Consider the following 15,124-nt stretch of genomic DNA (forward strand, 5'->3'; position numbering starts at 1 on the left):
AGCGGTTGATGTTAGAGTAATTTACGAGTAATAGGCACATTATATATTTGTCTATTCACTGTAAGAATAAAATTGTCATTTTTCACTACTTCAAATTTTCTTCTTCCTAATGTTGGCAACCCTAATTGTCCGAGACGTTTACTGAAGATTTCCTCTCAAGAGGGCAATGAAGTCTTTAGCTACGAGGGTGTTCCATTATACTTGCATTAACACTTCATTTTTATAAAGAATTCGTTGTTACGTCGTAGTATTGAGATTAACAAAAATCTTACTTATTTGAAAACAATATTAGCTGCAATTGCCCTCAGCTTCGTCCGTGATAAAAAGTAGCCCATACATAGTGACATAATCTCCAAATATCTCCACTTAATAATTGGACAAACCAACTCAGTTTTGAAGGAAACACAAATTCAATATTGTTTATTCAACTTAGGATGGTAAGTATTGCTTAATGACGTCACAAATTTATATAAAACGAAGTCTACTGTCTACTTCCAAAGAAAAAACAAAAACACACTTTCAAATTTCTTCGTCCGTATGAATTTAATTTTCACCCCACATTACATTAATTTGGGGCCTATATTTGAACGGGAGTCTTTCACTACAAAACACCAAATTTCATCAAAATCGGTCCAGCAGTTTCGCCTTGAGAGCGGAACAGACAGACTTTCGCATAATATCAGTATGGATATGGCTAACATCATGAAGTAAACTGCAATCATCTTATAACTTAGTTTGATTATAAAAAAGTTATATAACTGACGCAGCATAAAGTAAAGCAACGTAAAGTTCCACATTCGCACAAATAAATATATTGAAAACAATGCTACTTATTATCCCGCTGACGTCACACATATCAAAAGATGATAAAAAGCGTACCGCCAGCAAAAAAGCCACATAATAGAAACAAAACAGAGCCGCGAAACTTTCTCCGTTCGCATTTTCCGCGCATTATCTAGAAAATTGTGCATCTGGGCGGCTCTAGGGATGCGGCGAATGTCGATGTTGTACAATTTTTTTAATAGACAACACTCCTTTTGACTCGTGTGGCTTCCACCCTAGAAGGAAGTCTGGTAAGCCTCTGAGCTGTCAAGACTTTTTATCCCTTAGCACTTCGAACGATATGTTGGACCACGAAAATGGTCTCGTTCTAGGGCGGGAGCCACACGAGTCAAAGTTAGTGTTGTCTATTAAAAAAAATGTATTTTTTATCCGTAATAACAACAATATTCTCCAAGAATGTCAATCGTTTATATTAAAAAAAAAACAATTTTCGAGGTCAGTTCAGATGATAATCTTAATGATAATATTATTCATAATTTATTTATTTATTTTATTTTCGGGGGTCTTACAGCGAAATATAGAGTAAACTTACATATGTTTCAATATATAAAAACTATGCTAATTACAAGACTCCGCCTATTAATTGGAAACCGTTGAAGAACAACTAAAACAAGACATAACAACACATACAATTAGAAGAAAATAAAAATAAAAACTAAATGCAGTACAAATACTATTGGTATCTTACACCTTCTGAGTTACGGTTGTGGAGTACGGAGTACGGATTTTTTGTATTTATATCGTTGGGTTAATTTATATTATAATGATGAACATGTTAAAATAAAATTATAATTTAAGAAATTCCTAAATTAATTTGTCTTATTAGCGTTTCGACACGGTGAATCACATTTGTAAATACAAATAATACGCCACTGATATTAGTAAAAGGTGACACAGTTCTAAAAATAAATTAATCGATTAATTAATCACGATTAATACAAAAAGCAATCGTCAACACATCACTATCTAGAAGACTCTTTTAATATCCGAGGAGGCATGGAGACAATCCTCTTAATCAGGGGACAGACATTGTGCGAAACGAGGCCACGCACATACATACATACATACATACAGCGGCAATGATTAGCCGCTTTGTTGATTCTCTGCCGACACTTTTGTTCCACCGCGGCGACTATGACTTCATGTGGAATTTGATTACAACGACATTATTTACTGAAGTTTGATCGATTGTTCCCAATTTATTCGGATTATAGTCGATTTGTCATATTCGTCAATCCCTCAAAATTTTCTTACCGTGTGAGTTAGGTGAGTATATAAATTGGATGCATGCGTTGATTAGTAACGTTACTGAAATTGTTTTTACTTGTAAGTTTGAGTATAAGCGAGCAGTGACATAATCTTTTGCCAGAAAAAAATCTGAAAATACATATGTTATTACAATAATCGCAAGCGATACAAAGAGTACTCAGTACAAACACCATAAAAGCCTAATCCGAAACAGAGCCGACAAGAAAAAAAGTCCACCACACACGACAACAAAAAACTAATTAAAAATCAAATCTCGTAAAGACAAAGAAGCGAGCGTGGGTTTTATTGCGAAAAAAAAAAACAAAAAAAAAATCGTCAGAGGAAGAAAGAGCCGGGTAAAACATAATAAAGAAACAATGTAAACAAGTTATGCCGTACTTGAGTAGCTCATTATGGAGCAGATATTAGCCGTTGTCGCTCAGTCGTTGAGTTGAGCCGCCGAGGCTCAGCTCAGACTCAGCCTACGGTTCGCCGAGCCGCGAGCGCTCGCAATGCCTTTATGTAACCTATTTCGGTTTAGATTACGCTTTTGTTGCGATGAAGATTAATTTCGTTGATTATGTGATGCGGTTCTGCAAGAGCGACTTGAGCAGGCACAGTTTTTTAGAATATAAGTACTCTTTCCTGTTTTCATTATAGTTTTGGACTATTATATGATAACTATCTATTGTCTTTTGAAGTGAAAAACACATATTATATACTTACATCATGTATTGCAGGTATGTTTATAGTTCGCACGGTATATGTGTAAGACAAACTTGCAAGCGGTCCAAAGTCAAAGCATTAATTCAGAAATTGAACCTCATTTTCATGTCATATTCCAAATTAAATTAAATTTTTATCAAAGCTACAAAATGGGAAGAAGTGGCGGAAGAAAATCATTTAAACAGTATTCCCTGGTCTCGTTGCCGACCCATCAAGAAAGTAATAAATAAATGAATTAATAAATAAATAAGGCAAGCACTTTACCACCACCGAGCCACCGAGGATGCCAAATACCTAATTAGAAGTAAGCTTTAATTTTAATAAAGTAAAATAAATATAACATAAATCCTATTTCAAATTGCATAAAAAAAAGCTACATTCCACAATCAACATCTATCTATAAACGATACCACAGCAACACTAATCGATAAAAATTGTCTCCGCGTTTTATTAATCGATTGTTCTCGGTATTTTTAACCGAGGTTTTTTCTCTTTTGCCGTCTAACGATAGGACAATGTTGGGTTTTGTTCTGTCTGAGTGGTTCTTGTTCATTATAACGGACATGTTGCCATTTCGATGTACGTAGAAAAGAAATTTCCGAAATACCTAATCGGAATGTGTAACTTTGGTTTTGTTTTTGTTGTTGTCCAAATGGTTTTCTTCTGTTCTGTTTCGAATTCTGTTGTTTCGAAAGAATTTTGTTGATGTAGTTACATTTTTTATTATTATTTTTTTTAATCAAAATTAATATATGTTTGAATTCGTGTCGTAGTTTTGTAGTTTTGCGGGTGACTTTAAGTGTCATTTACTAAATGATAAAGAAAAGTAGGCGATGAAAAATTATATTCTAAAAAATACCTAAAGTAGGTGAGATACCTAAGGTATAGACACAGATGTGTCTATACGTCAGGTAGATACCTGACCTATAAACGTCGTACAATGTTATACTAGTACAGAGTAGTGGCCAAAATCAGCATTCCATTTAGCCAGTGTGAAATTTAGAATGCAACGTGTAAACATGTTTTTATTTAGGCTAAGATTTTGTGAAAATTAAGATAAAGCGGAGCGGAAATATCAAACGACAAAAAAAATGTCTGCAAAGAAAATTTCAATACTAATAACCCTTACTTTCATAAAGGCATTATACACTATGTTAACAAGCGATTAAGCGATAAGCGACAGCGGGTGTAGACGCGACAAACGCACGGAATTCCACGGAAGTGATACTTCCGTCGCGGCCGAACTGTGGACGGAGTCACGCACTAAGGAACTTGTACCGATAGCATGATTATCTAATTCTTTTGTTTTCATCATCAATACTAATAATATATAGAGAAAGGATTTTTGTTTGTAATGAACAAACTCGCAAACTACTGGGATGATTTTCATGAAAGACGCAGAGATGGACGAAACCTTTTGGAGTGACATAGGCTACATTTTTTCTTATGGTTTTACCCGAGTGAAGCCGGGACGGATTTTTAGTTTTACAATAAAAATGTTTAATTTAAATTAATATTATTTTGAGAATAATATGACGATATATTATAATATATTGTCGTCTGCTGTTTATATGACCCAAGAATAATTTTAAATACCATTTATTTAATTGATACTAATTGGGCTCATTGTCTTTAGTTTTCTTTGTCATTTCCTACAACAAAAAAATATAGGTATCCAACATAAATATCGAAAATACTTTTCACTTTTTTGAGATTTTATTCAAACATATTTTCTGTCGCTATAAATCTGTTGTTATTATGTTCATTACGAGGGTGTGGACAGGAACTATATAAATTAATAGCACCGGCATTACCTGTCCACCAATTACATTTTCTTACACTAATGCGCAAATAAAATATTAATTTTCAGTTTTTCTAAAAAGGTTCCTAAATAGAGAAGAGGATTTGGTACAAATCTAGGCATAATAAATGATTAAATGTAACAAAAATATGTCCAAAAATACTCTATTTTTTTAATAAAAATATTATACCATAAACATATTTTTTTAAAAACATTCCTTCCACCTGACAAAGATCTCATATTCAAACAGGAATCTTTTCACTCGCAAAGGAAACAGCAAGTGAGTCACTTGTCGCCATTTTCTTCTATCATGAATACATTCCGTCACACGATAGCATAATTATATGTTTTCCGCTCATCTCTTTTGTTGAGCGCGTGTACTCGCCGCTTCCTGTCTTGTGCGAGGGTTGGGGTGGTGCAAGTCATAAAAACTTGTACGGTAACTGACTGTTACCTATATCCTTTTCATCAGATGAAAGGATTTAAACTATTTATTATAAAAATTGACGTGAAAAAGTGCATGTGAAGGTCTAATTTCTGAATAAAACATTTCAATTTGAATTTGAATAAAGAAATTAAATATTAAACATTTATTTGAATAAGAAGATAAAATATTTAGATATTAGGTACTGTTTTTTTTTTAATTTTTGAAACATTTACTTCCCATGCGCTGGTATAATTAAAAATATCTAATAGATTTGTGGTTTCAGAGAATACCACTTTTCAAGTGTTTAGAGCAAGTTTTCTGGCATTTAATTTTCAACATAGCATGAAGCTTCTGAATTCCGCCTCCGCTCGTCACTTACACCGCGTGACTATAACGAATACATTTAATTAAATGGGGCCACGTGATTTAAGTTATAATATTGACATCAAGTACTCAAATTGTTTGCTACTATTATTTAACAAGCCAATCAAATCGGTTGCTTATTTGTATGTCACAAATTTTCATTGTCATTTCCTTCTCTTTCTCTCTCTCTTATCTGAGCGTATTCCCGGTTTCTTCCTCAGCTGAACGTTTGAGCCCAGAGTCCGCATTCCTACTTTTCATCGAATACTTTTAAGAAAAATAAATATTCAGAAGAAATACTGGCCTAATATCGTCAAGGGTGATCATGCCAATGATCTGACAATTAAGAATGGCGAAGACCGTGCAAAGTCGAGAAAGGAAGTGAGATAGCGGATCCTGGGCTCCGACGCTCACTAGCTAAGGACGTAACTGGAAAAATGCTTATAAAAAGCAGATAGGCTTCCTGGAATTCTATCACGAGGAAAACGAATAGTGAAAATCGATTTAAAGACTACAATTCGAAATTTCGATTCCAAATTATGTACGGACTTTTCAAATATGTATGAATAAACGAATAACCAATCGGTGTCGCCCCTATAGCATGCAAATATTGCTAACACTGTTTATTGTTATTTCAACGACCGAAATGTCCAATTAAAAGGACTTTCAAAGAGCATTTAAGGGTAGCAACCAAATGTCCCTCATTTATGGGTTAGGACGAGCACAACTCAAACATATGATCTTGGGGAACACGACCAATTTATAATGATCTATTGATCCTACTAATATTGGTCTGTATTTTTGTTACTCAAACTTGCAAAATCTGTTATACGATTTTTGTATATCACATACTCTTTGTTCTAAAATGTTTACTAGATCTGAGGGCGTAGAGTGGGTTTGCTTTTCACTGCTCACTATCGAGTTGATTCGCAGTGAGACGCAGTTAACCAATCACATTGCGGTGTGGTTGTCGTCGCGTCACAATGTCGCAATGTGATTGGTTGGCTGAGAGATAGTGAGATGTGAAATACAGACTTCGCCCTCTGTGCACAGGCAGTCTTTAACAAAGTATTCGAATTCGGCAGCGGGGGTCAAATAAAATTGGACTTTGATTCACCATTAACGATACAGGAGAGAATATTTATGCCTAATGGGAAGGAGATAAGGGTTATTATTGCATGGTTCATTATTAATATGTTTGCGTGATAATAGCTATTGATCTATCATAACTTGTGGCACACTGACACATTAAAAATTTTTTTGATGCACAATTCGAGTCGATACGTTTCGAATTGTTTTCTATACAAACAAAAAATTTTACAGACACAGTAACACGTCTTTATCATAACGGGGTAGACAGAGCCAAGAGTAGGCCACGTTTATTTGTACGGTGAATTTGAAAATTAAGTAATGGACAATTACTTTTGAAGCTTCGACTTATTCCGCATACCTATTTCTTAACTTGAAGTAAGTATCAATTAATGAATCAAACAACTTAATTCGGTAAAAAAACAGCGACCGAAAATACGATAAGATGAGATAATAAAACAAAAACAATCTTTATTATCCATTCACAAAGTAGTTAATATTTAAATTGGTCACATGAGAAGATTAAAAACTAAACTAATTCCATTCTGATATTTGGAGTATGAAAAATCGACCCTTGGGGGATTGTTGTCAAAAAAATTCCTGCGATGCGGGCAGACATATGTTACGCAAGGTGCTGGTGTACACAGAGACCAAGGCGTGCCAAGGTGCGAAATGAGGTCATCTTATTGTTTGCCTCAAGATGTCTAACCACATGGATATGGCTACCTGTAATGTGAGTGAACCTTTATACTTCACTAGAAGCCCATCCCGTTTTCGATTGGGTAAAATCGCTTAAACCTTCCTCAGGAGTTGCATCCGAATCAAAATCCGTTGCGAATTTGTATTTATAATATGTAGTGTATATTCATTCTCATTTACAAATAAAACACAATAAGCTATGTATTACAATTTACAGTTCAAAGAGGTACTTAATCTAAGTAGGAATATTGTTAAAAAACAATTCACATTTTTAATGCTCTTCTAATGGCTGGATATAAAATTCTTAGTGCGCATAAAAATGTATCTAATAATAATTCCAATATTTAAGAAGACAAATTCTAAAATCTGTCGATTAGGGAGCTAGGGATGGGACAATAGATGGTGGTCGAACTCCCTGCGTGCTAGGGTCGATTGTGTTCATAATAATAGCGGAGAAAGGGTGCACCTTTGGTCATTAAATCTTTTCGTCTAAATGTCGCGTGCTGCTTGCACCTTGTAAGTTATGTATGCATTCAAATTGTGCATTGTTATTATTTCATATTTATGTGCATGCCGCTATATAAATGCTTATTTAGAGTGTCATTTTATCGTAGAAAATTCTTAATCAATTGGAAAACAAGTAAGAAGAAATGTCTGTAAAAGGCCATTGATCTAGAAGAGTCCACAATTAGCTATGATAAAAAAATATATAAATTTGACCTTTACCGGCTAGCTGCCATATGACACAAAATCTAACCACCTGAAAAAGAGTAACTAAGAGCAGTCAAGTCAAATATTAATACTAAATAGAAAGAGATAGAACACCTACTGTCAATGTAGGAAACACACTTGTATAATTTGAAACAATCTCGGTTCGGATAACGTAACAGATGCAAAATCAATTCGTCGATAAATTTGCATCCATCGTCAATCTGGAAACGCGATAGGGGTGCAATGAATGGAGATCATCTTATTTTTTTATTTTTATACGCACATATTACCAGCCGGTATTATTTGCTTGTTACTACAGACAGCAAATTTTTTTTCGTTGACTATTTGCAGTATTTTAAATGCAAAACAGGTATAACTATTTTTTATTACATCTTCTTTCGTATCTTAATTTTCTACTAAATTGTACATCGATAAAATCATATATCAAGATATATGAATAGAAATAATGTTGTTTTATCGAAAGTTAGCAACAATATTAATAAAGAATAGCTAACTTAATAACCGCAAGCAAAACTTTCTTTAGCCAAGATAGTTTTTGATTTTTTTTTCTAGAAAAAGAAAGATTTTTAAGTACCTGTGAAATAAGCATACTTCTGTAATCTCCAATTTATAAAAAGTTATGAGATTCTGAAAGGTGCATTTCCACTACAATACAGACATTTGCAAGCGTAAAACGGAACGCATCTGCGCGAGCGCATGTGCCGATTTGCTAAAGATGTTCGCATGATTGATTGTCTGTTTGTATAGTTTCTTTAACGCGTTAAACGGATTGGGTTTCGGAACTATTGTCTAACAATCGAATAGATATTAATGATCTTTATCTATATAGCTACAGGTAGCATAACATAATTAATTTCGATTGAAGCTATCAATTAAATAATAAAAAATATGTTAGTTATCTATATGGAAAACTTAATAATACATGAGTAATTATTACATTTTGTAACTATAATGACTTTTAAAATTAATTACTTACATTTGTTAAAATATTTTATAGACTAAAATGATTGGTGAAACGACACTTTCACCTAATAATATTAATTGACTATAAAAATTTATGAAGAAAATTAATCGGCCAGTACTATAAATATTCGATATTCTTATTTCAAATCTACAAAATCAGGAATGGTATTTTCTATCGATCGCGATGCACTCCCCTGCGTACGATCTTAGCTCGTGCAGCTGCCTATGCGCAGGGTCAAAGGTGGCGCACGAGGGGCGAAGTTATTGTACTTCGTGTAGTGGGCGCTTGTCTGCAGGATTACCGCCATATTGGATCGATATTTTGAAGGGCGCATTCGATTTCCGAACGCTGGTTAATGTTGCCACTATCGGTTCAATAAAAATTAAACGCATTTTAAAAAGAGAATGTAATATAACTTTTTCAGTAAACTTTTATGTGTTTATTTGTTACACAAACTTTATTTTATATGTTTCATTACTTGAAATAACTGGATCAGACGGCTCACGATATTCTATGAAAGAGAAATACTTAGATTCAAAACAGCGCCTTAGCTAAAATGCCATAGATTTTCTGATAAAAATTTTGGGCACATTATAGTTTTAAAACTAATAAAAAGACAATGGAATTACTTTCTTCGTGAGACAACACCTGGGCATAGGCGCCGCTTACGAGCGAGACATTTGATACGCCCACAAATAAAAAATTAAATCGCCGGATCAAACAACATGTGCATTGATGCTATCAGCTCTACACACGTGGTTTCCTCAATAAAGCTATAATACACCTTATCAACATCACAAACAGTCCAAATTTCAATGATCTTAGATTTGTGAATGTAAGAAACCCATCGCCTTACAGGTTTATTTAAGATGCTTTTGAATCTAATCTTTATTGTTGTCAGTATAAGGTTTTTAATAGCTTGAGGCTGTTTTACTCCAAATATTTGCTATAAGGTGCCGTAGTAAGATCAGCTGTTCACGTGCTCCTTTTTTAAGTTAAACGTCTTATATATGTTTGTAAGAAGATAATATTGTTCCTTTTGAATGGAGACGACTCGAGGGATATGTTATGGCTTAGATTACAATATAGGTTGACAAAATGATTGTCTTTTTTCAGATTTTGAATTTAATTACTCATGTTCACAATTTAAAAAGATAAATTTCAATGACAAGAAGCATGATTAAGCCAAGTAATAAAACTAAACTTGCCACAATGTAACCTTTATTAATCCACGTTTACTTACAATAAGTATGCGTAAGAGCATTACATTACGCGTCGCATGGGGTCGCTACGGGACATGTGCGCACGCGCCACTCCGCAATCATAGTAATAATATCTAAAAAATAATAATAAATCCGGGTGAAGAATAAAGAAAGCTCACCCCCCGACTCCCCTTGCCTTTATCTTGCAAACAGACTTCAAATGTTAAAGATAATAGGGTGGTCCGACCCCACGTTTGCGCGCACCTTTCGCGGGGGTTGCTTGCGCGTGGCGTATGGGGCGACGTGTGACGCGACGAATTTGGCGGTTAATTTCGAATTTGGAAGTTTGGAACAAACTTTGAATTTTTGTTTTTTTCTCAGTTTAAAAATCGCGTTTATTAAAGTTGTGACATTTTTCTTCCGGTTGTACATATGCAAGTAATACGGTCGAATCTGTCATTCAACTTGCGGTTAGACCATGATATATTTTTAGTTATAATAATACGTAAAATAAATTTAACACCTATGCATGACCTAAAATTGATTTAATCAATTCGTCATCTTCTTTGAAAAAATAATTTAAAAAAAAACGCGCTCCAACCACAGTCTCGGTTCAAATCGAAACCAATTACGGAGATATGAAAATAGGAACGGCAAAGGACCGCGTTGCTTTGTGTCGTTGTCCACCTTTGATTACCTGCGCCGGGCAGTGTGTGCGCGGCCGAAGACAATGGCATGCCAGTAAAGATTACTTTTTTCTTTTTTTTTCGCATATACCTACTCGTATTTCATAGCGATTGTCAATGTATTCGAATTTTGAATTTAAATTATCACGAGATAATTCCTTAGTAAATAAGAACAAAAAAGTGTTGTTGTATTTCGGCTTAAGAAGGTCGTGTTCGTGTGAACCTATTTATCCACGTAATCTAATATAATGAATATTTATATACATTATACTTAAATTTTCATCAGTTTTTCATTAGTTAGATACTTACCAAAAATACACAGCTTTGCACAAAATAATAAAATTTACATTTTTTAATGCAAACGGTAATGCACCGCAAAATTCCCCCCAAAAGATTACTTACACCCACGGAAATGATGTCCGGTCCGCAATTACCACACGGAAGTTGTCCCCGCGATACGCATCTGACCATCGATACGACTATACGGTTATTGTCTATGGTGCGATTAGACTTATGATTCACTACCATATGTTTATATCTATTTAATACATACTCCTGGATTAAAGGAATAAATTTCATTTGAAATAAGAAGGAACTTTGTATTCACTTTCCTATTTACTGTCTGTTTCTTTGTTATATCTCTGTGTACATAACTGTTAAATAAATAAATAAAGGTGATGACCAGACAAATGAAATGTCATGTCATTGAAGACTATGCTATTGCTAGCTAAGTGGAGAAGAAACAGTAAGAAAGTGGACTTATGGACAATATAGACTAAGTGAACTTATGGAAATAATAAAGAAAATGTTTAGAATGAGATATTAAATGTGGTATCGCGGGAAGAAATCTATAAAATCTCTACTTCTCGCCGGGAGATATAGGCGTTTTAATATGTATGTAAAACCATATCGCAACAAAGACTTAACGAGATTGCGACGAACAACCGCACCACAGATCTCGAAGGCATTAATTAGTCCGGCCGGCTCGTAATCAAGCATAAAATTAAAACTTGGCACACGACAAGCTCCCAACAAAGGTTAGGGTGTGTCCACACCGAGCGTACCTTATGGCACACCAATTTGTTCAAGACATCTGGCCTCGCACCTGCCCGCGCCCGCTTCCAACACCCCTCCGAGCGTTCACCATTCCAACACAAAACATCCTTAATTCCTATACATAAACCTTTCACCATAAAGTCCAAATTACAATACACAGTTGTAAAAATACTATTTTGGCACAAGGTCCAATGCCCCTGTCATTCATAGCAACGCATTCGCTCATTATAATTCGGAAATGACGAACAGTTTTTCTCAAATTGTCCTAAAAGCGCTCGAGTGAGACATTATGGTTTGTTTGTTTCATTAGTCACTAGTTTTTGAAGCGAACTCGTTTAATTCGGGACTCCGACCGGAACAATAACGGACATCTTTCAATTAGGCGCGTCGTCTATCAAGCGTTGTTTGTCCACTAGTCTGGCCGGCCGTCAATCTCAATAGTCGTATCTCGTAACACAATCATCTCGACGTATCCGAAAGCATGCGTAGGTACGTTCATTCACACAAACACCCAAAGACGCAATACGCATGCACCTCCCAGCATGTGTGCGGTTCATTCAAGAAGGCGAGACGACCTCCTTACGTCACTTCCGTCGATCGACGTCACAGTCTTACAAGTGGGCGTGTGAACGCTCCCTAATGACATGATACATGTGTTGACAGCTTGCGTTCGGAATTCAAACAAGATAAGAAGGGGTTTTGATTGTAACTGGCTATAACAATTTAAATTAAAAAGAATTTCCTGTAATTGAGTCTATGGCATTTTTAAAAGTACGACCAATTCAAAAGCAATTCTCGTCTTCCGGTGTAAAATATTCCTAGTGCCTTTTGCGAAAAGAAATATTAAGAGTCAATTTGTTGGTAGGTCAGCAGGGGGCCAAGATGCGGGACTGTCGGTATAGTGGTAATTTGTGGGCCAAGTAGACCAATTTTAGTGGTCTATTGTGGTTCGAGGGTTCCCAAGAATTGTTCCTTCAATTTGGTAGCGATGCCCGCATCTCTGCAAATATGTTTATGTCGAATTTCGGATGCAGTCTTTGTATTTTTTCATGTTTCCCTTAAGTGACTGAATTATTGATGATCCACACGTCTACATCCGTGAACATTAAGGGCACGCGATTATCGCAAAGAAATTGTCTCACACATTTTAAATTGTTTAATTATAAAATATTTATTGAAAAAATCACAATTTAGATATGGAAAAAGGCAATAAAAATCAAGGATGTCATTTATAAAATCCTTGGTTTTGATTCCCCATTGCCTAATAGTACAAAATGTCTTCCAGATCTACAGCACACCTTAATAGTTTAATTGGTCATACCGTAGGTACTTTTGATACCTTTCTACAAAACTTAGGTACCAACGACAAAACCCTGAGTCTTCACGCTACAACAACTCGGCTCAACTGAAGCATTCGCCATACCTTGAACTCAAGGGCTTACGTTTCGTACTAGCTGAAAATCGTCTATGATTATAATCACAAAAAAAGGTCAAATGAAATAGAAACCAAACATCTGAGGGTAATAAAACAGTTTTTTTCTTAATGATATTGATCCGTATCAGGCGTGATGGGTCACGTTCTCGTATACTTTTTGTGAAGTCTAGCGCAACCAAAAGGTGCAAGTTGCAACACATATGCAATTTTAGGTAGATATTAATTGATGAGTGGCGTATGATTGCGCCCTAATTATATGCCATGCCATATAATGCCATGCGCTCCATGATAAGTTTTATGAAAAATAAGGGCCGCGACGCTCTTGAATTTTAAAATTTGTTTTTCCGCTTTGTTTCTGTAAGAGGAGCGTTTTTGTTTTGGCGGGGCGATATATCCTTAATCCTTAATAATTTTTTTCGTGTGGTATTTCGGTAAGCTACATTATTTTATATTCAGAATATTTAATATTCTGTTCTGTTTTTTATTATGTTTTGATTCTCGACAGAGATTATTAATAAGATCAGTAACACACAAAATACGTTAGGACAATTTAGATTGAGAAAAGAAACATGCTGGTGCATAGGATATAGTATCTTTACTTCCCTTTATTTTGTACAAAAAGGTTACTAACCAGACAACTTACAGACAGACAGACAGTCAGACAATACAAAACCAGGTGTGGACGTGCTCTGATACATTTCAAAGTTTATTGCCACTTATTGCCATCTTGTAAAAACCGGAAGTAATTTGTTAAATCTAGAAAAAATGCGAACATCTTGAGCAAAGTAATTTTGTAAAGACGATTTAGTAAGAAGTATGTTATTAAATATTATAAATAATCTATTTATAATATTTAATTATTATTAATTCTCATTATATTGGTATGGAATAAATAGTATAGATATCTATCCATACTATTCCATACCAATATTATGACAATTTGTATTTTTGTTTGTAATTAATAAATTCAAAAACTACTGGGCCGATTTTGATGAAATTTGACGCAAACTTTTGGAGTGACATAGTCCACATTTTTTATTACCTTAGCGAAACCTGGACGGACCTCTAGTTTATATTGATACCAAGTTTGTTATATTCGCTTCGAAGTTCGAACTAAACTAGCTCATGTTTTCGATCACTTTTCACTAAATTAAATTATATTTCTAACGTAATTAAATATTTTTTTCCTTTGGTGACATACCTGTTTTTTCGTTTTATGACTGTGCTACAACTGTTTATTAAGTACTTGGTTGATAACTCAACATTGAGTATCTAACATTCACAAATTGACGTTTACAAAATAAACAAATGAACCCTTTTTTTCGGAGGCGAAAAAAATCGTTCGTCGAACCTAAGATTGGTGGTATCGGAAATAAACAAAAAAAAAAAAAGAAAAAATATGAGCACGCGCGCGCGCCGGGTGGGCTCGCACGTGGCCGCCCCTATGTCGATGTCGATCTAGTGATGTTCCTTATCGATACGTATGTTATCTGTAGTGTAATCGCAATAAAGAAGGCTTGTTTCTCGTTTTTTTTATGTACTTTATGTATTTCTCGTATTTTAACTTGTCAGACAACGGTTTTACTTTTTCCGATTTTTTTTTGCAGATCCATCGGGGGCCACGGGCACATTTTCACATTGGATAAGTGCTCAGAATTCAGATTAATGGTGAGACCTAGCCTGTAAAGTAAATATAAAATCTGGCTTTTTACTTTTTAAATACCAGCTATATTTTCACAATACCATTTGTGCAGGCCTGATATATCTTAAATAAACATAGACTTTCGGCTGGCCACATATTTTATGATTAGAGAGCAAAAAAAAGCTTTTTAGAGCTGAAACTGTATTTCATC

At 34.8% G+C, this 15,124-nt stretch overlaps 1 protein-coding gene and 1 long non-coding RNA gene across 4 annotated transcripts in view; one reads left to right on the top strand and one right to left on the bottom strand.

The window, feature by feature from the left end:
• LOC128676907 (uncharacterized) overlaps positions 1-15,124 on the bottom strand; it is a 51,556-nt gene that overhangs the window by 26,759 nt on the left and 9,673 nt on the right. The window lies entirely within an intron of this gene.
• LOC128676905 (homeobox protein prospero-like) overlaps positions 1-15,124 on the top strand; it is a 93,317-nt gene that overhangs the window by 17,857 nt on the left and 60,336 nt on the right. For all 3 annotated transcript variants that reach the window (XM_053757356.2, XM_053757354.2, XM_053757355.2), the window contains exon 3: positions 14,879-14,939. The gene's annotated coding sequence lies outside the window, so the exon portion shown is untranslated. The remainder of the gene's footprint in view (positions 1-14,878; positions 14,940-15,124) is intronic.

This window comes from Plodia interpunctella, chromosome 17 (genome assembly GCF_027563975.2).
Source record: "Plodia interpunctella isolate USDA-ARS_2022_Savannah chromosome 17, ilPloInte3.2, whole genome shotgun sequence".
NCBI classification, from domain to species: domain Eukaryota; kingdom Metazoa; phylum Arthropoda; class Insecta; order Lepidoptera; family Pyralidae; genus Plodia; species Plodia interpunctella.